The 23914-nt window shown below is 40.5% G+C and overlaps 1 protein-coding gene across 3 annotated transcripts in view; it reads left to right on the top strand.

Annotated features, from left to right (window-relative positions):
• The first annotated feature begins 3790 nt into the window (after window positions 1-3790).
• LIFR (LIF receptor subunit alpha) overlaps window positions 3791-23914 on the top strand; it is a 54178-nt gene continuing 34054 nt past the window's right edge. The window contains exons 1-2 of one of the 3 annotated variants that reach the window (XM_030466816.1): window positions 3791-3926; window positions 11790-11889. The gene's annotated coding sequence lies outside the window, so the exon portion shown is untranslated. Of the gene's footprint in view, window positions 3927-4199; window positions 4405-11789; window positions 11890-23914 lie in introns of those variants that run through there. The other 2 variants (XM_030466817.1, XM_030466818.1) reach the window with 2 other exon arrangements.

The following is a 23914-nucleotide window of genomic DNA, read 5'->3' as shown; positions in this document are numbered from 1 at the left end:
GAGCATAAGTGTGCCTTCAATTTAATTGGTTTTGGCAAGTAGTAGGTTTTTTTCCATTCCTTTTTAAATTCATGGTACTATCTCAGTTAGTGCAGGTCAGTAGATCAAAGCCCTTCACTGCAAACACAAAAACCACAATAGACCACATGGTTTTCCTGTAGACAGGGGACACCAGGGAATTTTTTTAAGCTGTTTAGCAATATGTTGCCAACATGTCACTGGGTTTACAGGCATAGGCCCCTCACGATGAGGAAAATTCTCTGTACTTGAAAAATATTAATTACAAAGAGTTTATTTCTCTAGAGTCAGTGTATACTCATTTCCAAGAATAGTTCTGTGCCAGATTGACAACACAGGGATGCTTCCACTGAGACCTCATAGGAAAGAGCTGTTTCATTGTGAGTGCACCAAAACACACGCACCATGCTCAGTACTTGAGGTTATTCTTGGCATGAACAGAGACTACTCTTGCTCTTATCACAGACAGCATGAGTTTTGTTATTGGCTTTCTGAATACATTGTGAGATCCCAATTTGCTTTGTTGGTTGTATTATATAATTAGTTTTTAAAGAAAAACAGGAATAGATAGTCCATAAAAAGAGTCATCAGCAGACCTTTGCTGTCATCATTATGCAATTACAGTCTCTGGTGGCTGTAAAGGCTGGTAGGAGTACTACCTCTCACACTTCTGCCTATACTGTACAGCTTGTAAAATGTGTGTATAACTTCTCAGCAAATAAGTATTTTAATATCCTGTATTGGCTGGAGGAAAGTGGGTGCCAAATACAACTGTGAAATGGGAAACAATGCACAAAGGAAAAGTTCCAGAAGATCAACACATCCGTTCCTTTTCTCTGCCATAAATAACCAACACACCCTTAAATACAAGACTAAATGGCTCCAGGAAACTCTCATTAATGACAACGTCTTAGCTGGACTACTCACTTTCATTTGAAATTTACATGCCCCAAGAAGTTTTGTCTAACCCACACACAGCTGTTTTTCTCTAAGTAATACCAATCATGGAGATAACCTAAGATAACATAAAACTAGCCTAATATACATAGAGACCTAAACTTTCCTCTCTCACTCTCCAAAATATTAATGTTGAAAGGCACAGCCCTGCTGTTATTAAAATCAATGACAAAATCCTACACAGATTATATAAAGCTGCAGTGTGCATTCCAGTATTTTTCCTTCAGTTTTCTGGAAACTAGAGATAAGGCAGGAAACAAAATAAATGGCCTGCATTTACATACTACAATGAGATAAGTGTCATTATAAAATGCAGCAGCTATGATATTTTACAGGAAAGCCTCATAATGAGACAGAATGCACAGACAGCATATTTTCTACAGATCAGAAGTAGGAGGGTAACTAAACCATTCATTTTTCGAGGGGAAATTAACATATTTCACTTTACAAAAAAGAGATGACTCATACCAACCATCTGTAGTGTTATTACCTTCGAATTTGAAGTATACAGGCTTTTCTTAAATAGGATCAGACCTAGAAAGGTTCTTAACTTCCAAGTGAGTCATTAAAAATTGAGTCATTAATACCGTATCAAAACCTTAAAACAATTTCAGGAGCTATCCCTGCCTCTGATTTCTCCTGGAAGCTTCCTCGCATTTCAGAAGCACATTTTTCTGCTTAAAAAAAAATTCCATACCTCTTAGCCCAGTTTCTGTATGGAAGAGAAGCTGCCTTGCTGATTAATAAGAGAAAATAGTAGAAATTACTATTCCTTGATTTTATCATACAGAAAATGAGCCAGATCTGTCACAATTACTCACGGTACACAGGGTCCAACCTATATGGTACAGAGCTTCCTGATAAGTGACAATCTTGGAGAGCTTTTATAAAAGGTGAAATAACATGAGCTGCAGAAAAAAAAAAGGTGGTAAAGTTTCATTCAACATTTTTAATGCTTTTGAAAAAGAGTTCTTGTGCTGCTTTCATGATTAGAAACCTGCATCTGTCACTCTGTCATTCATGGCACAGGTACCAGATGCAACCTTCTAAGCCTAAGATGCAGACTCTAGCATAGGCACCATGGTACAGTCAATGAAGTTTGGAATGAGAGAGGGAGCAGTCGTCCTGGACAGGTCACATAGAAGGGAATGGCCACTTTCTCCCCAAGCCTTCTGGTGCTATTGGCATTCCCAGTTACACTGTGGTTTGGCTGATGTTGCATAGAAAAAGGGCAGGAGGGCTTCTGGGCTAGAACAGGGAACTAAATGCCAAAATGGTCTTAGGCCATTGACATACCAACCCTCAACACCTAGAGTGAAGTCTAGAAGACAGTATTGGCCACTCAGCCACTACCCCAGTGGGTAGTGATTTGAAGCTGTTAAGATCTTAATGATATGTTGGAAAGGTAACTGCTTAAACCTGCTACATATAAGAACCCCAAGAGAACTTTCTTAAAGTCTGTACAACTTTGGACACTGAATACTTTAATGTGCATAAGAAGACATTATCTTCTGATTGGGATTCACAGACCAGGGCTTGTCTCTAAATCCTGTTTTAAAAAAAAACACACACAACTCCCTTTCTATGAATGGTATATGTATAAGGAGTCTGAATCCCTTGAGTGTGACACAGGTCAGTAAAGAGACAACTGCCTCAGGATACAAGGCCTGAAGACAAGTGTGCTCTTGAGCCAGAAGATCTGAACACGTTTAGAAGCATGATCTAACCACAAGGTTTGAGACTCTTGCTGGCCTACTGAAGCTTCAATTTTCTTTGCACAAGCAAACACACTGGAAATGAAACAGTGAAAGATTTCTTCTCTACAAAGCAGCCTGTAGCACGGTACATGCAGGGTGGCCAAAGACTGTTGGGACCTGAAATCATCTGCTTAGCAAAGATGCAACACTGGGCTGGCCCAGGACCTTCATACAAGTATTTGCAGCTCTTTATCAAGTAGATTATGAGAAAAACAATGTACAGCAACTTGGAAACCCTCTGCTGGAAAACTGAGGCAGAAAAATGCAAGGAAAACTGATGAGTTACTTTTTCTTCCCATTCTGCTGTGGTTTACTGGGGAACACAAGAGGAGCCACAGGCTTGCCAATTCTTCTGATTTTATGGGCCCCATGGTATATATTTTTTTTAATTACTTCACTCTTGAGACTGTGGGATTGTGGGGATTTCAAGTTCAACTTAAAAGAAAGGCTGGCATGTAGCTGCTGTGGCCTCAAAGAAATGTAGAGGTCATGTCCCAGACCTCAAAAACCTAGAGGCAAACACAAATGGCAAAATGCACCAACAAAAGCCAGGGTTAGGAAGGCCAGGCCCACCGCTTTGAACCCTGGAGGGGCAGCAGCATTGGAGATATTCAAGATACTTTCCTGAGAATATTTGACCGTGTCACGGAAAGAACTTGAAGTTATGATGAGATCAGCCCCGTGCCTAAACCCACCGATTATTATTAAGAATATCTGCAACAGGCTCTCAGCACTCCACCGGGGACCTCACCGGCCGCGGCGGTACCTCTAACAACTCGGTCCACACTAGACGCCGGCTTCACCGCTAATGGCGATGCCAGCGTCAAATTCTGTTCGGACCGATAAAAACAGTCCCGCCAGCGGTACACCTCGGTCGAGCAGCGGGCCCGGGCAGGGCCGCCCGGCGGGAGGTGTCGGTGCCCCTGGGGCAGTGCCGGGGGCGGTGGAGGCGCCGGGCGGTGCGCGACGAAGGCTCCTCCCGCAGGCATCCCGCCAGCCCTTCTCCTCCATCCCTCCCTCCCTCCTTCCTTCCCTCCCTCCCTCCTTCTCTCCCGCCCCGGCTCCATCCCTCCTTCCTGTCGGCGCTGCGCACTGCCGCCCGCCGGAGCTGGGCCGCCCGGGACAGCGCCGCGGGCTGCCCCGCACACCCCCCGCGGCATGAGGCTGCCGCAGGGCACGGCCAGGCGGCGGCGGGTGAGTGCCAGGCCCCAGGGCCAAGGCCGACGGCGGCCCCGCCGCGGGGCTCCGCTCGCACCTGGGAGGGGGCGGCCCGGGGGAGGACGCGATGAGAGATGCCCCCTCCATCCCTCCCTCTGCCCGCCCCGGGGAGGTGCCCGCGAGGAGGGGCGAAGGGGGATTGGCAGCCGAGCCAGGACCAGTCGGGGCCGCGGGGGGTTTCCAAGCCCCCCTCCTGCTTCCCTGCTGGCGCGGGCGCTGCGGCTCGGGGCTCGGCCGGGGTTGGGGGACAGGTGGTGGCGGCGGCGGCAGCGGCGCCGGGGGGTCCCAGACGTGGCGGGCACAGACCGCGGCAGCGGCCCCCGGGGACACGGCGAGGAGACCGGCGGCTCCCCTCGGCCGCTGCCCGGAGCCTGCGGCTTAAATAGAGGCTGTGTTTTGTCAACAGCTCATTCTGCTGGCCGGCAGGTTGGTTGGTTCAAGGGCTGATTAGCGGGTAAATAGTATTTATGCGTCGTTATATGCTTTTTATTTTTTTTATTATTTTATTTTTTAATAAGTTAGCACCCTTCCAATAAAAGGGGAGCTTGGGAGGCGAATCCAAAGCCCCTTGTGCGGTGGAGGAGCATCCGGACACGCTGCGCACCTCGCCGCACGCTGGCTGCGCAGGGACAGCGGCGCAGTGGCGGCTCGCTGGCTCTGTCTTGAGAGGCTGAATTTCTAATGTGTTTAGAGATAGTATTTAAAAAAGATCTCTCTGAGCCTTTAAGGTAGTTCTGGAAAGAGCGTCAGTCCCTCGTGAAAATTAAGCATGTGTAAGTAAATTCATACGGGGCATATTGTGGTGGCATTCTGTTTGTTGGCTTTGGTAGGAACTGGTGATTTATTATTTGTTAGGTTGTTTTTTTAAATTGTAATGGATGGTAATGGATGCCTGGGAAGTTTGCTATAAATGGGAGTAAATCTCTACATGGATACTATAATCATTTAGTGCTGGCTACAGTTAGGCTGGGAACTATTGTGTAGGAATTGTTGCTTTGATTCTTTTTTGCGACAGACTGTCACACTTAAAAATCTCCTTTGCAAAGGCAGTCAAATATGCATGTTCCGTAACCAAGCTGGTAGTGTCCTGTCAAATTTGCTTCAAGGGAGCATGGCATTGGGTAGCTTTCTGCTGTATTTGAAACGCAGTTTGTTACACTTACCTAATAAAGGCAGTGTGACTTGCCTTTGACATCTCACCACCTGGAAGTCTCTTCTGCCTTTTTCTCTTCACTGTAGAAGAATTCCTTAAATTCTTCTTAAAACCGTAGTTCAGCTCCACAGAATGAATCCAAACTGTTAATCAGACTTTGCAGTTTTAGTAGCTGTGAGGAAGATTAAGGTCTCTGTTCCCTCTGAAATCAGCCTGTGGCAATGCCAACTGAGCCAGTGTGTTGTTTAATGTAGATCCATCAATGCACATGTGCTTTACATACAAAGTTTTGCACATCCTGTGGGGAAGAATGTGTGAATGCTGTGTTCTTCAAACAGTCTGTACTTGACTTACCTTCTCAACTATTGTATGGTGTATCATTTCAGTGATAAAGATAAGGTTTTATTTATGTACATTTTTGGTGATAAAGGTAAGCATGCACATAGAAGAATCTTGGACTGGGCCCCAATGTGAAACAAGATTAAAACAAAAATTGTGTTTGATGAGGGGTAGGGTTAGGATATGGAAGAGACAGAAGAAACGCAGGAAGTAGATCCATGAAACAAGTAGTGCATATCTGCAGCTGGTTAATATTGCTTAGCATGGGTTGGCTGTCATGAGCTGGGTGTGGGTCTGCAGGTTGCTTCTGGGAGGTGCACTGAGGATGCAGAGAAGAGACAGTAGGCTGTAGGGCTATGATACCTAAACTGCAAAAATGTTGCAGAACTCCACAACTGGAAAGCTTAAAAACACTGACTTGGAGCTGGTTTGAGTAGAGCTTCTGGACAGTGTATATGACCTGATTCTTTTTTATTTTACTTTCTGTTAACTTAGCCTTTACATCGTTTCATCTTATCACTGTTCCACCTTATTCAAACTTTCTATCAGTGTTACTGATAAGAATTTCCATTTTGCACTCTCCAAACATACTGCTTTAGTCACTTAGAGCAGCCAGTGGCAAGCACTATCTGAGTCAGATTATGCAAAATCCCTTTACAGGTGTGCTGAGGTAAAGGGAGAGACTTAACCTTTAGGTGAGGGCATTTTTGCAGACTTGACAAAGGGAAGTCAGGAATACATGGGAACAGAAGTATGGGTAGATAGGCTCTCCAAGAAATCGAGGGAAACTTAGTTTCACAGGTATGAAAGCTGCTGCCATTACTTTAGCAGGGAATTCCTGGGGTTTTAATCTTCCATTGCTGCGTGAGTTACACTCTGTGGCTCAGATCTGTTTGAACATCTTCAGGTCAGGGCTTTAGTAAATGTAAAAAAAAAATCTGAATTTATTAATATCCACAGGTAATACTAGAATTCAGTCTGTAAATCTATTAGAAGCACCTGTCTTAGAGCGTGAGTATTATGTTTAATCCAGTGGATGTCTCTGACAACAGGTTTTGTGTTTTATGTGAAGATGTATTTAAAATTACTTATGTAAGTAAGAATTCCACCTGAACAATTAAAAGATAGCTCAAGAAGAAAGTGTCTGTCAATCTTAAACAATTTGGATGTTTATAAACACTGACTGCATCTTGCCGACTGCAGTGCATCACAAGGCTGATGCAGTTGGATTATGTTTTTCTGCAAATGACTGAGTAGATGATGTGACCAGGTAAATGATGTTATTTTCCAATTGTGCTGTGTGATACTGCTCAGTGGAATGCAGAGGATGCTGAATTCAGTGGTTCCTGTTCTGTTGATTTATTGGTTGGATGAAAGCAAAAATTAACTGATACAATTCTAAGAGATCATTTGTATTATCCTGTAATGGTCTTACTTAAGCTGCTAAAAGGCAGCTTTTGGATAATGGAAGGAAAAACAGAAATTAGAAATCAGGAAACTTCTTTGAGGTAGTTTTGTTCCATTTTCAGTAATACATATTGATCTAGGACAGTTACAATAGGAACACTGGGATCTTAGATTCAGGCTGATATTAAAATGCCGTTGATTCAAGTGAGGGGATGTAAAATAACAGGAGAAGGAAAGGTCTGATGAAAGAGGATGTAAGATACTCGCACAGGTGGAAGCATTGAGACCTCAAAGGAGATGGTGATGTTTTTTTGAGAGAGGACACTGTTGCTTGTGAGTTACACGTAAATTTGTGTACCTGAGGGCATGGAGAACAAGTGTGAAAGTAACACTTACTCCTGTTTCTATCATTAGCTACAATTAATTGAACTGATCTCATCTTTTAGTGCATCTTTTTCCCTAAGATTTAGTTATGAATCATTTTTACTGTTTGGCATCAAATTTCTGTCTAAGAAAAATAAATTATTTCTAGATAAGTCTTGACAGGTGATTGTATGCCCCAAGTCTCATTGGTGTGTCAGTTTAATATGTAAAAGATAAATAGTCCTTGGGAGCAGGTCCTGGAGCCCATATGTGTGCTGTCTCACAAGGACATGGTGCCCTTCTCTGAGTCAGTGGTTACTTCAGCCACTGAGCCAAAAGTCACCTACTGAAGTCATCTGCATTATTTTTCTGACTATATCTGTAAGCAAAAGCAATGGCTACTGCCTTTTCAGGGAAACCTGATTCTGTGTTTCTGCACACATTTCAGACAGAGGCAGGGAAATAATTGCTTTGGGAATCTTGAATGTCTATGCATCAGGCAGGTGTTGGTGCCCTGGTCAAAAATGAGACTCTACATCTCTGCATGCTGTTAAATACAAAATTTATCATCACTGCTCTCTCTCACAAATACTTAGCTGCACCTAAATGGGATTTTGGAACATGTTTGGTTTAGGTTTAAGCATCAAGGTTTCCACTTTCATAGGTTCTAGGATGTCCCCAGGGATCTTTGCCAGAACCTTGTGGATCTCTTGCAGAGTCATTAACACTGCAGTGGCAGGGCTATATGAATTCCTAGATGGCCAGAGCTGTTTTTCTTACCTGCCTTTGTGAGGATAGGGGGGCAGCTAGGATACTGATCACTGGCAAATGCAGAGGTTCCCATGATCTTCACCTTCCTTTCTTAACTTACAAACTAGTGGATATTAATTGTAATGACTGATAACTGGAGGTTCTGATCTGACACTGAGTAGAATTCCCAGGGACTGTTTTTCATACCCACCATCAGTTTTTTGCTGATTGCAGCTGTCCTCCCTCTCTGGAAAATTTGCGATCTGTAAAATTATAGACTGTGGGAGCCGTCCTGCTGAGCATCTACAGGGTCCTTGCACTCCCTGCAAGAACCAGAAACTCTCAGCAGGGGCTTCTGCCACTTTGCTGCTGTCTGCCTTTCCCTGCTGCTGTCTCTTGGAATCACTCCTAGTAGTGAGTGAATTTCACTGCAAGGAGAAAGTGATTAAACTAAAAATAGCTTATAACCCATTGGTATGAATGTTGGTCAGGGTGTAAAGTTTTGAAGGGCATATGTCTCCCCTCCTTTCCAGGCACGAGCTGGAGCTGGCACTGGAGCGAGGTCAAAGACTGTTGCTACAACAGAAGCAGCTTTCCCTTATCCCACAGGCCAAGAACTGCTGAGTTGTCAGCTGCTGAGTCCAAATTGTGCCTTTTACCTCAGGGAGCCCAAGTTATAAAAGCACGTGTCATGGAAACAAGGACAGCACTGTAGCAATTCCCTGCTCCTTCTGCCTGCCTTCCCACCATGCCAAAACCCAAACCCACAGCACAGCCCACAGCAGAGGGTGGGCAGGTTGTGCTGCCAGATTGGTGTTGGGAGAGCCCTTGGGAGCAGGACAGCTCCCTCCTCCCATGGGCTGTGTGTTGTCAGGGAGTGGAGCTTCTCTTCTGACCTCTAAACCCAGCAATTTCGGGGCAGCTTCCAGCACAACTGAGGAGCACAGCCTTTCAGCTGCCCTTGGCCTCCTGAAATTTCCTGTAGTCTTCAGTAGTTAAAATAGTGCTTTCTTTGTGTTGCTTTTATGCTGCAGCATTTTCCTCACCAGACAAATAGTTTCACTGGTACAGTGACATTGATCAGATAATTATTGAAGGGTTTTGATAGTTCTGGTGTTTTGTTTTGGGATTGGTTTTTTTATGCTTCTAGATTGATGAGCAGCATTATGCCAATGTTCTCTGTCAGTGTAGCTTATTGCATTGTGATCAGGAGTCAGAACCACTTTCTTTTGGAATACACTTATATTCCTAAAATAGCGGTGGATATGTATGCTAGCTGTGTACCTGTATTTTCACAGGTACCTGTATTTTTACCTGTATTTTCCCTGGTTATATCTGTGTAATCTCAACTGAACTTTGATAGGTTTGTGTGATAGTTGCCTGGTAGTTTGTGGTGCATAATCATGAAATTTAATTAAAGAAATATATTTGTACAATGTTTTAGGGTGACAAATAATGTCAGAAAAGTGTGCTGGAACGGTGCTTTTGCTTGCATAGTGTTGTTGTTATTGCGTAAGTTACTTAAAGTTGTAATAAAAGTGCAAATAACAAGGATGGTTGAAGACTGTTGATACTGTCCGACTGTTTCAGAAATGGTCCATGTTTTGCTTCTGGACCTCAGCCATTCATCTGAACAGTTTTTGCTCACTGAATAAGTCAACTACCTCCCTCCAAGAGGAAATGCAGGCTCAGTTGACTAGGTAGCATGGTTAAACATTTATTCTGGATGGTGTGGATATGGCCTATGGCAAGCTTGGCTATCTTGGAGATAGCCTGGATAGGCAGTTGCCTTTTGGTCGGTGGGTGGTATCTGCCTTAGCCTGACAGCCTTTCTTTCTTACAATACCTATGTGGTCACCGAGAAGCTCTTATGCCAAGACATCAATACTGTTCAGCACGTGATATAAGCCTGTATGTATGGCTGACAACAGATTTTCCCCTCTTGAACTGGGTGATCTAATGGCCTGTCTTAACTATAAAATCAGTGAGGACAGAGCTTCAAAATATCTTTTTCAAATAATTGGTCTTAATATTACTGCAGGGCAAAAATGCTGCTTAAATCAAATGAACTTCAGAAGAAAATTATAGTGGTCAGTATTATAGGTGGGGTTTCTGCAGACTCTGAATCCCGAAGGTGAATATAAGTTACAATTATTCCAGCTACAACTGATTTTCACAGTATTTCATGTTTTGGCTCAAGTTCAGCACTTGCGGCAAAAGAGGTGTTTGACCTCTGAGGTTTTACAGGCACTTTGGAGCTAAATCCAAGGAGATAAGCTTTTAGTGTTTAATCCTAGGCAAAAAGAGAGAGGAGGAGAGAGAGAAACAACAAAACAAAAATGTGATTTTTTTTATATTGTAGACTTCAGTGTTGTCTTGAGTTATGTGCAGCAAGCACTGAAATACTGTGTGTGTGTGAGGTTGGCATAAGAGTCAAACTCTTCTGCTTCTGCTGGGGTTTCTGCAGGTTCTGAGTATAATAATATCTGTTCCCTAGAGTCTACCTGTTCCTCTTCCTTTTCCCCTCCGTCCCCCTGCTCCATACTCTTCCAAAGGTCATGGCTATGAGAAGTTTAGTGTACAGGCCTCCAGGCACGTAACTCATAATTCATCTGCTAGAACAGCATTGTCACAGTTCCCAATATAGAACAGCCTTCTCCTCCAAATTAAATGCTATTGGCCACTTTTTTTAAAAAAATGCTGAGAAATTTTTGAAATATATTTTTGATCAACTGTTGCCCTATGCTTCTAATGCAGCATCACTCTGGATGTAAATCCAGGAAGCTGTCATGTGACTCTTATTTTGAATCTGATCTCAAAGATCAGATTGTCTGTTGTCTTCCTTCACAATTAAAATGCTTCTTAATGTGCAAGATTTATGCTAACGTAGTCTGGTATTGGTGTAATGTGAACCTGAGACTTGACTTTTGGAACACTTGTACTGAGCCCATATTTAGATTTATTTAGGAAAGCATCCAATCTTATTTTTTATTTTATTCAGTTCAGCCTATCCTTGAAGAGCTTTGCCAGTACTTAGTTAATTAGCTTCAGTTTTGTGTGGAGTTCTGTTGCATGGCATGGACTCACATCTGATGTATTGCGGGTTATGTTTAAATCCTTTTGCTGTGTAGGTAGTTGAAAACTGTGATGAACAAGTAACCTATTTGAACCAAATAGTTGCACTGTCTTAGGCTTTGCAACAAAAGACAATCTCTCAGACTCAGACTGCTGTAAGTAATAATTTGTTTTTGTGTATAAATTGACTTTGTACTGGATAAAACCATTTCCACTGCTAAGGAGCAGCTAGTTTTTCTCATGTGCTGTTGGATCTGGTGCTTTTGTAAGGCAGCCTCACCCCTACAGAGTAGATTGTGAGGACTTCTATTTTCAGTGACTCTTCAAGTATTTATTTGCTTGATCTGTGATAACTAGTACTTTGAAAAAGGATTAGTTTTCTGGTTGTTTCCCCTTATTTCATCTAATGAGTAGTGCAGCTGGTGTTAATATGCAAACAATGTGTCCCTGAAAGTGTTAGATTCTTGTCTGTTATCCTTTTGCCCTACTGTATGCATGCTTGCTAATCAGTAGGTAACTGGGCTGGATGGAGTTTGGACGGTGATTACTGCAGAGAAATGGGAGCAAGCACTGAGTGTTACAATAGCCGACTGTAGAATTAGGTCACTAACACGCTTTCAGCAAAATATTGTTAATTCTCCTCTCAGTACTCTTAAATGTAGAAGCTGTATTTATAATTCCACATCTTTTCTGAGTGCTCCTATAGCATGGCATTCTTCCTGATGGACTATACATGAATCTTTTCATTTCAGGTACCTAATGTGACTGCTCTGTTCAGCACTTGGCTCTCCCATACTGAAGACTAAGGACCAAGCCTGTCACAGGCTCCTGTAGCTGGGCTTCTGCCAAAATGTAAGTGTATGCATACCTTTATTCATAAGGCAGAATTAGTCATATGCTTATGTGTTTGCAAACTCAGGAGTATTATGTGTATATATGTGGTTAATGAGGCTTATTATCTTGCATAAATCAGCTGTTGGTTAGTTGTGAGCAGGACTCTGTGGCTTTCAAATACCTTTTTGTCAGAGGGCACAGGTGATCTCTGATGACATTTAGCTGCTTGTTTCATGAGACTTGGGAAGTAGAATTAATAAGATACTGCTAAACCCAGATACTCAATATACTGATTAATAAAAATTTAAAAGGTATTGGTAATAATTGCTTCCAGATGATCTTTTGAAGTTCTGTCCATTATTTTTTACCATGTTTAATGACAGTCAATTATGGCTGTGTTTTTTGTAAGTCTTATTTGGCAAAAAAAGGTACTTTTAACTAGGATTTCTAATATGTATTCCTACCTCTGATCTCCTCCGCTGCAGCTGACAAAAACTTGCTGTATATATTATTCTAAGTCAAATATTTATGGCTTCTAAATATGGTTTACAAAAACAATTCTTGAACAGATCCAATGTATAGCTCTTTATTATGGAAAATTGCAGAAATGGGAAAAAATAGAGCACTTTCCAAAGATGTTTGAGGCAGTGTTATTATTAAATGCTGTTTGGGTTCTAATGACTTAATTCACAGTGGGACTGTGAAGAGGATATCACAAATGCAAGAAAAACAGAGGTCAGTGTTTCATACAGTGAAATCGACATTAGTGGTTTCATAGGTCTCTGGAATTAGATGGGTAAGCTAAGTACATGCTTGGCCTTGTGAGTCATGCACTGTGTATCTGGAAGGACCTGATTAGCTGCATAAAAAGCAGAAATTTTCCTAAATAATACAATAATGGAAAAGAAGATAATTTGAAGCAGAACATGTCGTTCATGTAACTTCACTGAAAGGTAAGTCGTCCAGTTAACTCCCTGTTCTCTGCAGTCAGGTTTTCCCTTGTTCATGCCTTCTCTCCCTGTGCACCTCAGTCTTTAGTCACCAGAGGGATCATTTAGAATTGTCGCACGTCTCTTGTTCCCACAGTTGGACTTGCTCAGCACTTTGGAAACAATAGCTGCTTCATTGCTGAGTCGTGAAACAAAAAAGTTAAACATATCAGCAACAATGCATGAAAAATGAGATGAGCCTTCCGTGGGAAGAGATTTTTCCATTCCAGTGTGTAGGTATATAGGATTTATTGGTGACAGAAGCTAGTAAGTAAGAAATCCTTCTTTTGTACATCATCTGACCAGCTCAGTGCAGAGAAGTAGACCATGAGATTTGCTAATAATAGCAGGAAGGAAGAGCCCTGTTAAACAAAGATAGCAAAGCTGGAATGACTTGTGTGTATAAAATCCAAGGTCATTTTTCCCTTTCCACAGCCCTTTTTTATAGTCACCCTTGAGATGAGAAAGAAAAGAGATCTTCAGGAGAATATTTTTTTTTTTAAGGGAGCATTGAGGGATGGGGCAGATGAAAGTTACAAATGTATCAATGGTCATGGGAAAATTATGTGAAAATGTCAGGTAAAGTGCAGTTGTGGCTTTGAAGGTTTCTGGTTTGTATTCTTACTCTAAGTGTGAGATAGGTCAGGAGAGACTTATGGAACAGACTCACTGTATGCCCTATCAGTAGTAGTCTCAATTTTCTAAAAGCTGCTTTCAGTTTTAAATGAGGTGTGGCATCATTAGCCTTAGAGACACTGCTGCCTCAGCACTTGCTGATGGATTATTTACAGCGAGTCAATTCACTGCTCTTGCTAAGTTCTGTAAGGAATGACAGATAAGCATTGATTTATTTAACAGAAATAAAAATTATACATATGGTTCCTACCCATCTTGTATATTATTTTAAGATGTTCATCTCTGCTTTCTTTTTCTCCTTTTGTTGAGATTTATTTTCATGATAGTTTACTCAGGTGTTTCATCCCCCTGCAGAGTAACTGATAGCAGTGTTTTCCATTCTGAGACCCTCCAGAAACAGCTTTAGAGCTACTAGTTTGTTGACATTGTGCAAAATGAAGAAACTTTCTAAGAAAAATAAATCCAACCAACAGAGAAGTAGTGAACTTCTCATTTAGATTATCCAGAATAAATATAGGATTTTTTAGCGTCTTTTTTGCTTTTTTTTTTTGTTTGTTTGTTTGAATCAGAGTCATTTAGGAGAAACTGAAAACAAAATTTAAACATTTAATAATTTTTTTTAAAAACAATGTCCTGCCTAAACTGAATATTTGTCCTAAATTACTTGAGATTGAAAACCAGGTGTTATTTTAATTGTGATACAACTGCATCTTGTGCCTTTGGCATTGCGGTCAGTGATTGCAATTAGAGCAGTACAGCTGAGGAAGTGATTGCAGACCTGTGCATAACATGGGATAACACTAAAATTAGGTTGGTGAAGCTGTCTCTAGTTCAGTAGTGTCAAAGTCTATTAGAGGGGTAGAAAGGGTAACACAAATGAATCGGTTCATGTTGAGGCACTGGACTTCCAGCTGTGCTCCTGTGAGATCTAATTGGCAAGTGGACTGTTAAGTCCCTTGCAAGGGACCTGAAGACCTTTGCAGGAGGAGCAGAGTGGACCAGGGGCAGTAGTGTTAGCATCAGGCAGCTGGGTTAGGTGTGCCAGCATGGCCTTTGGGTCCATGGCTCTGATGGAGGCTGTGATCGGCAAGAGAAAGAGAGGGTACCAGTACCATTAGCAGGCGTGTGGGTGGGAGGGTTTTGGTTTCCAGTAGCTGTGCCTGTGTACATGCATTCACAAGTGAAGGAGTTAATATTTATTATTTATAGCCCGGCAATGGTCTCTCTTGGGTCTGTGAAAGTTAATTAGGGAAGACACCAGATCTGATGTGTAGCAATTGTAGAAGTCGATATTTGTATTTCTGTATACTTAAGATTAATTCATTAATTCCCACACTTTTCTGCCTTAAAAGGAGGCTGTGCATTTATTTGCATAAATGAAAATCTGGAGGGGAATAACATATAACTAGAACAGTCTGGGGAAGAAATAAATGCCAACTGCTATATAAATAAGCATGAACAGGCTTGTTCTGATAATTTCATGCTGTATTTAAGATATTCTTTCTGAGGGTAGTTTGGAAGGTGAATGGCAGCACCTGAGTGCTGGGGAGTGCAGCAGAGAGGAAAGCATTTGTTTATCTTAGTGTAAGGATAGCCTACACATAATAACATGCTGCAATACGTTTTCTTGTGACATGTCTGGTACTTAGTAAGAGTGGAAAAACTTGAGAGCTTTTAAAGTCTTAAGAAAGATGAATACTATGGGAATGTATCAGAAAATATAGATCTATAGTGTCAGGAATTGCCCATTCCCTCGATTACTAAAAAATCAATTTATTTCTCGTAAGTGACTCTCATTCCTTACATTCACTCTAAAAGGATATTGCATAACTGTTGCTTGCTATTCTCAATATATTATTTAATGTGAAAGCCACATTTCAGCATTTGATCTATTTATGTGCTGTTTGTACACATGAAGACAGACTTTCTTTGGGCTTGGTTCATTGTGCCTTAAAATAATTCAAATACCACAGGTTTCATTGTAAACAGAAGAATTCCAACCCTCAGGTCATTGCCAGTTGTTTAAAAAAAACACACTTGGAGTTGCTTCAGTAATTATCAGTGTTCTCTTATAAAACTAAATAGGCTTTTCCTGTGATGGAAAGAAGATTAAAGGTCATATAGTTCAAAATAAGGTTTTGCATGTTGCCAGATTAAGGAAAATAACCTCTTTCATTTATAAGGTCAACATCTCTGTTTATTAGTTCATAAGGACATACTAGCTCCAGGGGACAGGAATTTGTAGATATCGTGACTCTCCCGAGCAACAGCAATTTTTTTTTTCAGACTTCTTTGTATAGTCTGAGTGATACGGTCTGGCTCTTGAACCTTACATCAAGTAAAGCACAACTGGCTGTGGGCTGGGACTAGGTGATCTTTGAGGTCCTTTTCAGCCTGAACCATTCTGTGATACTATGATGATGAGGGTAAATGACATTTTCATCTGAGATGTGCTCTCTTGACCACTACACAGAGACTGACTATACTCCCCAGAAATGAAATGTGCTTTGGAATTCTTAGTTTGTGGTTCATTTCAGTTATGTAGTCGTAAAGTGCAAGAAGCACTGGAGAAGTGGGAAACCTCCTCTGTATAATTTAGTTTGATTTTAGTTTTATGCAATGTGGATGTATTTGTTTCTCTGCTTTTTACATTCATTAAGTATTTAAAAGGCTCACTGGGTAGTCATAGTGTCTATTGTAAGAGTTGGTTTTCATATATGCAAAGTAATTGGATTTGTGTGCTTTTGCTCAGTCTACTTGTTCCATGCTGCATTGCAAAGCACAAGAATTCAAGGAAGTGTGTTGACCATGAGGTCACCAAATTCAATCATATCAGGAAATGTGCGTAACAGTATCAGATTTAGGCAAAAACATAAGTTGAATCCTTACAGCAGTATTAATTTGCTGTTGATAGGAAGTATCGAGAAAATTTTTGAATGGGTTAAAATACTACTGTGTAAATGAGCCCACGCTGCTTCCTTCTCCTGTGCAGCACAATAGCCTGGAAGATCAGAATTTCTCTTTCGGCTAGTAGTATCCCTTAACCTTCACCCCACTGCTTTGTTCTTTGTTCAGATGATTAGGTGTTTTCCATCTGCACCTCTAGGGGGGAAGAATCTGTGCTTGTTAATTTGTGCTGACTTCCTAAGGAAGTCAGCCTTATCTGATAATGCTTTGTCTGTCCTCTTAGCCCTGCAACAACCTTTGAACATGATGCTCAGCTTCAGTTCACTAAGAATGAGGAGGTGAGGTCTCAGCAGACTATGCCCTTAAAAGCTTGAGGAGACTCTGTGGCTGGATACAAAGAACCCACTGAGGAAATAGTTGCAAAGTGAAATCAACCTTTACTCGACTGCAGTCCAGGCCTCTCTAGCGTGCCTTCTCTGATGTCTAATAAGGCATAGGGGGCAATCTGTAATAACATTTGCCTAATATGTAAGAACAATAAATTGTGAACAGGCTTGCAGCTATCCAAAAACATATTTAGACTATTTTTGGTAGTATTAGGATTCACTTGTACTTCTCAGAAGAGATTGGTTTCTATTGTTAACATCTGGAGAGCAGTGCTGTGCTCCTTGTAGTGATGGATGTGCTTGGTGGCTAATTAATACAGGCAGGGACTTCCATATTCAGGGGTTAGACATCCAGTTTTCTTTTGAAAGTCTTTGTGTTCTTCTGAAAATGTCACTCTGAGATCATCAAATGTGGCATCTGGCTTGGGGACCTCTCTTGCATGGTGTATACAGGGCAATACATTGAGAAATTACTCCAGTAGGACAAGCAGTTTCCAAATTAGCCTTCAGATCGTTGAAAACAGGAACAATTCAGTGAGAACAAAAGACAGAGTATGCAAAAAGGATGTATGTAGCTTGGAAAACAAAAAATGTAATCTGATAAGTTTTGGTTTCATTGTGGGAAATTAAACCATTGATTCCTATAGAGTCTTACTGCTGTTTTGTGCTTTCAGTCCACTGTTCTGCCTGACTGCTCTGCCACTTTAGCATCATGGTAATGCTTTTTTCTCTCCAGCCCAGCTGCTGTTCTTCGCAATTCTTTCTGTAAGATACCTGTTTTATTTCTTGTTTGGTGTGGGGTTTTTTGGTTGACATGACTAACCTGAAGGAGTCTTCCATAATACTTCTGAAGTCCTTCTTAAGGTTACATCCATAGCTATGATTGAACTATATGAAATCTGCTTCTATTTCACTTTCTTCCTAAAGGTAAGCCCTAAGAGTGTCAGTTTCTTTGTGTTTATTTCTGTGTGCTGTGCTGGCCAACAGTTTCTAGATGCTTTTGTAAAATCATCCTTGCATTGTTGTGCTTTTTCATGCATTTCTTAAGCAAATGACTTCATACTTTCCTGACCTCTGTCCCGTATGTAGACACAGAATCACAAAATCATTCGGGCTGGAAAAGATCTTTAAGACTATCAAGTCCAACCATAACCTAACTTTAATAACCATTAACCTAACTCTAGCAAATGCAGTTCTAAGCACCACAACTGTTCCTAAGCAGCACATCTATGTATCTTTTAAAACACCTGCAGGAATAGTGGTTCAGCCATCTCCCTGGACCGCTTGTTGTACTGCTTAATTGCCTCCCCTGATGCAACTTGTGGCCAGTTCCTCTTGTCCTGTCACTGGTTACCTAGGAGAAGAGACAAATCTCCTCCTCGCTTCAATCTCCTTTCTAGGTAGCTGTAGAGAGTGATAAAGTCTCTCCTCAGCCTCCTTTTCTCCTAACTGGGCAACCCCAGTTCCCTCAGACACTCTTCACAAAACTTGTTCTCCAGACCTGTTCCTACCTTTGTTAGGCTTCAGAGGCTCCTAGTGTTAGGGAAATCCCTTGCAAATAGTTTTCTCTTGTCTCTTTGCCAGGTGAGGATGCTTCTCATGCTAACTACTACTTGGAAGTACCCACCTGCTGCACCTGTTTTCCAGTATTTCCAGTTCTTCCTTTCTTCCAATCCCAGGATCCATTTGAAGCTTGCTTATAATATTTATTCCAGGTGGGGTGCACCTTTAATCTTCTTGGTAACATTTCTAGCCTTTGTAGATGTTGCTAGTGGGCAGGAGCTTTGAAGTGAATTGTTGAAGTATCTCAGTTCTGGTGTAGAGCTTGTGTGTTCTGACATCTTCAACTTGCAAGAGCAGAAGCAGCCTGAGGTGGCTACAACATAACTATGGAGGCTACCCAGCATCTCAGAGGTGATGCTGCTGTTAAGCAGCTAGAGGCAAAAATGAAGAGGAAATTTTTCTCCTTATGCTTGACAGGAAAAAAAAAAAAGCCAACCCAACAAAACAAAGTTTGTCTCAAAGGACTGAAAATCTGGCCTTGTGCACTCCTGCACCTTTACTGTATAATATCTTGACACCCTGTCTTTGTTTCCTTTTCCTTATTTTTTTTTCTTCAGATGAGAATGTATTTGGTGTAGATAGGCACCTTGAATTATTTTATCAGCTTTCAGAGAGAGAAATAACATATTCTTAAATTAATTCCCCAGAACTGGGGAAAGCCAGATTCCCCAATGGGATTCATCCTTCAATTATAAACGAGTTTTAGTGATTCATGTCCTGCAAATCTTTTATAACATGGAATGCTGCCATGTTATAAAACAGAGGGGAAGCCTGCATTTGGATTACTAGAGAGATTTTTGTCACAACTTTGGGAATTTTTTAAGGAGATGAAGGAATGTATTCTATTGAAAAACAGCCAAACCTTCTTGAATAAATCTTATTAATTCTCCTTCCATTTTTTTTATTACTCAGCTAGCTTTTAAGTCAGACTGAAGGCTGTGGCATCAGCAAAGCTGTTCTAAAGAAAGCCAGTTCATCTTCTGTTTCTGTGTTCATTGTCTTTGCTGTCAGCTGTATTGGCAATTTTCTTCATTTCCCAGAAATGCGTATTTCTGGCGCAGTCTTTCAGATAGGGGATTTTTTTTTCAATCTTTCTGTTGGCAACAGTAGCATGTGTAATTTGATATCGGCATTTTTATCTGAATATAGGAATGCTTTCTTTCAATTTGAAGGTTAAATTAGTATCTTTGGTCAGAGACAAGTAAATTGAGAGTTCTTTACCTGCTAAACAGAATAATTTTTTTCTTCCAGAAATACAGTTTTCATCTAGGCACATACTTAGCACCTGCATTTCTGCCTGGCTGTATTTGGCATGATGGCTGTTCATTATTGCAAAAATACAGACTGCCATCATCTCTACATTTTTTTGGTTATGTGCTAAGTAAATATTTTTCCTTGACAGCTTCTAGTGTTCAGTTAGAGGGTACAATATTATAATCATACCTTTAACAGTGGAGATTTTAAAAAAAAGTAACTAGAGAAAATTTTTTGACAGATTTCTTCTATTATGTTTAACACATGAGTTTTTACTGGCTTTGTGGTTTCATTTAGTATTTGCCACTCAGAGTTTCCCTAAACCTTTTGTGTAAGTTGACTTTAACTGGTTTTTTTTTTTTAGGTATCTGCTTGTGAAGCACAAAAATAGCCATTAAAAATGTGTCCAATTACCCTCAGTTCATAGATTGTTATTTCTTTTAAAACCAAATGTGGACGGTTGTGACTGGCAGATCAGAATGTAGGCAAAAAGCAAGCCAGAAAGATTTTCTTTTTAATCTGTTATTTGTTTGTTTTCAAAGTGGTTTCCAAGCACTTAACAATGAAATACATTTGGAGACCAAAAAAGTGAAAAGGATAACAGAACTTTGGAGAATTTATGTGCTTAGAGAACCAGTCTGTTACAACTGACTGAGAAAACACTTCTGTCCTTTAAAGTGAGTTGAACATTTGGTCAGCTAACTAGAAAAAAAAAACAAAACACAGAACCAATTAAGCAAAACACACTCAATAGGAGAGATATCAGTTATCTTCCTTTTTTCCTTTTGAGAAGTTAAGTCTGAAGAGGCTGGTAATGTCACTGTCAAAGAGCTGGTGCTGCTCTCGTTGTCTCAACTTGTTACAGAACCTTAAACTGTCTTTACAACTGACAAGGTTTTGAAGGAAAGCTGTCCACAGGTCCTTTCCCAGGTGCACATTATTGACTTGGGGTACATTCCCTGTCTTATCTATCTGATCACCAATGGGTGCACTGAATGCATCAAGACTTTTCAAGAAATAATTTAAAAGACCACAGTTATTGAGCTGCTACTGGTCACCATCCACTGGCTTCAGTGATTAAAAATCTGAATTGTTTCTTTGCTAGTTTATAAAAAGCAACTTGAAATTGCTTCTTTCTGATGACAGTCACAAAGGCATTTCCTCTACGCTCCTAGCAAAAGTCAGATGCTGTGGCTTCTAACAATTACTGTGGAATCCTACTTTTAGTACTCTTAAATACTGGGAGTGATATACTGAACGGTTTGTCAAACATTTTCTGCTGGTATGGCATGAATTTGTATGTGAATACTTTTTGGGTACACACACAATGTTCCTTAGAATAGGTTTATGGAAGGCTTTTTCCTTCTTTGAAAATTTCAGAAATAAGAGATATTTTCAGGCGAGGCCTTTAAGATGAATTTGCTGTGCAAATATATACAGGCTAAGTCAGGAGGTTTGCAGTCCATTTGAGGATGAGATTGGAGTTTGAAGTATTAGATAAACAGCTACGTGGCAGTGTTATACAGTAGTATTAGGCTGGATCACACGCTGAGATTGAGTCAACAAGGTCTGAATGTTGAGAGAAAAGCAAATAATGGCATGGGCTGTGTAAACATGTGCTGTGCATAGGCTGTCCTTAGAAAACCTATCATCTTGCTTGATAATGCTCAAGCCTCAAGGAGCAGAAATATTTCAAAGCTGAGGATGCAGCAGATTTGTTCCACAGAGAAATATTTGTTCCAGGAATGATCAGAAATCTAGAAACTGAGACTGGGAAATACTGAAAAAAAAAATTAAGTTTTTAAAGGAGGAGCTAGTAGTGACCTGGTATAACTTATCTTCTATGTAAGAGGTTGCTGTGATGTAGAGGATAAACTGTTCTTTGTCTGCTACAGATAGGACAGAGCAATTTGCTTAAAATGGAGTAAAAGGTAGTTGCATAGTACATTGGGAGCACTACTGGTAGTGCCAGTGAAGTGATATGAACACTTAGCCCAAGGATGTGAGCTGGTTATTGGTTGTGGACATTTGTGAAAAATTGCTTAGTTGCAGTTGCTCTTTATGATAGAGAGAATGGGGTGGTCCCCCTTCATACAACTTTTTGAACATAAAGACATACAATGTAAAGACATTTACACTTGGAGCAACTGCTTCTGTTGCATTGCAGCCAGCCCTGGTCAAAGTTGTGCCTTCCTTTGACAATGTTGAGCTCTCTTGCCCTAAATAAATATCTCTGGCTCTTGTATTGTCCTATCCATCTTAAGAGTAAATCTGCCTAAAGGATCAGATGTTTTCCATATCTCTGCAGGGAAAGAAAATAATCTCCATGCCTTGTTTGAATTAGTCTTGAACCGATGAAAGGCAGCTTTGATCCACAGAAAGTGAACTTCCTATTTTTAATTTACTTCAATTATATTTTTAAATCACTTCAATTATTTTGTGACTTTATAATTGAAACAAGCCTGTAAGTGGGTATCTTTTCTCCTCACTAGTGTCATTTGATTATGTGACATGAGGCTTCAAATTGCCAACTTTCAGCAAGCCATAAAATGTGTATGGGAAGACAAGAGGCAGAGTCTGTGCTTCTTACGAAAGACTGTGGTTTTACAAGACACTCATCATGCTCTGCGTGAAAGTGCATGGGTTCTCTTCAGTGCCAGACTGAAACAGAAATTAAAACTCTGCTTGAGTTAGGAGAAATTGGTATTACTCAAGTTTCTTGTAATCCAATGCTGTGATGTTACTCATAAAACTTCTACAGCAGGGGGACTACTCAGTAAGCTATGTATTGAAAGAGTGTGCAGAAAATCAAAAGCTTTTATTGATCCATACACACATGTACTGCTGATTCTCCTCATAAACCTGGCATGACCAAACAGGTCATGCACAATCCTGTAGAAAGTAAGAGATTAATTAATTTTGAAAACCGTTTTTCTCCTCTTCAAGTGGTACCAATGCTCTCACTTTTTGTGAGAGCTCCTATTCTTTCCTTGGCTTTTACTTAGCTGATAGAGGACTGCCAATTGATTTGACGTAAAATTTGAAATTTTATTATTTTTTACTTTTCTGCAAAACAGAAATAGCTTTTGAAGAAATACCTGAAATATTCACAAGCAGGTATAATGTACAAATACTCAGCAAATAGAAATCAGTTATTTCATTAATGTAACTCCCAGGTCTGTCTGAGTCTTCTTCATGTTTTTGATGAAGGGAGAGGTTAGTGAGCAAAGTTTAAAACTAGAGCTAACATTCCAGGCTTTTATTAGTAACATGGGCAAACATGATATGAGGATGCTGAGAGACACCAAAATGCAGTAGGAGACTTCTAGCACAGAGATTATTTTATGTCCTGGTGGATTCTCTGTTCATCTTTATCTGAACCTGGATTTGACAAACTGCACTGTTGATTTGGCCTTTAACAAAGTTTGTCCTCTTGTGATCAGCTCTGGGTTATTTGACATAGTGCTGATATTCTTCTTGCACAGTGCAGATTGGTGAGGGTCATAAGAGCATTGTAGGCATTCCCAGCTATCTCCTAAGGGAGAACAGCTTTTTTAAAGTAAAAAAAAAAAAAAAGTAATATTGCAGGGATGAAGGAACATATTCCTGGTGGTGCAGAAAGAAAGAAGACATCAGTGAAAGGGGTTTAAAAGGATTTTGGTTGTTTTTTTTTAATTACAGAGGCTTTTAGACAAAGTCTTTTACTCTGACAGTGATGTACAACAAACTTTGGTGGAGACTTCTAAGACAAAGTCTGAGACTTCTAAAAGAAGTAACCTGTACAAAACATGAGTTTTAGAAAACTGGTCTTTAGGAGAGGCTTACTCTGCTGTGTTCTTCCATGAAAATGTTCCAGCTTGGTTACTCCCAGAAGGTTCCTTGCTACCTGGGAGTTTCAGTCTCAAGGGGTGCTCAAGTCACAGGTTTTCATGTGGCAAGGAAACAGTGCACTGGGGATTGGCTTGGCTTCAGGATAAGCTTCCCTGCAGTTTTCTGTTTAAGAATAAAAACTGATGGTGGCCGATGTGCAGGTGGCATTGAATGTATTCCCCAGATCCCTCTGAACAGTTGAACTTATCTTTGGAAAACACACAAGCTGTTGCTTTTCAAAGAACACAGTAATTGTAGTATTCTGTATAACGTTTACATTAAAATCAAAATTTATAGCTGTAAGTATCTTCCAGTAGATAAGTAACTCTTTTTTTTTTCCCTTCTTTTTATTCAGATACTTATAACTAAACTGGTTTGAGCCAGTGATCCTAAGTTTGATTCTGCCATGTCTCAGGCATCCCAAAGCTTTGAATAGCA

This window comes from Calypte anna, chromosome Z (assembly GCF_003957555.1).
Source record: "Calypte anna isolate BGI_N300 chromosome Z, bCalAnn1_v1.p, whole genome shotgun sequence".
NCBI classification, from domain to species: Eukaryota; Metazoa; Chordata; class Aves; order Apodiformes; family Trochilidae; genus Calypte; species Calypte anna.
Note: the sequence above shows the minus strand (reverse complement) of the source record. Positions and strands in the feature narration are given on the sequence as shown.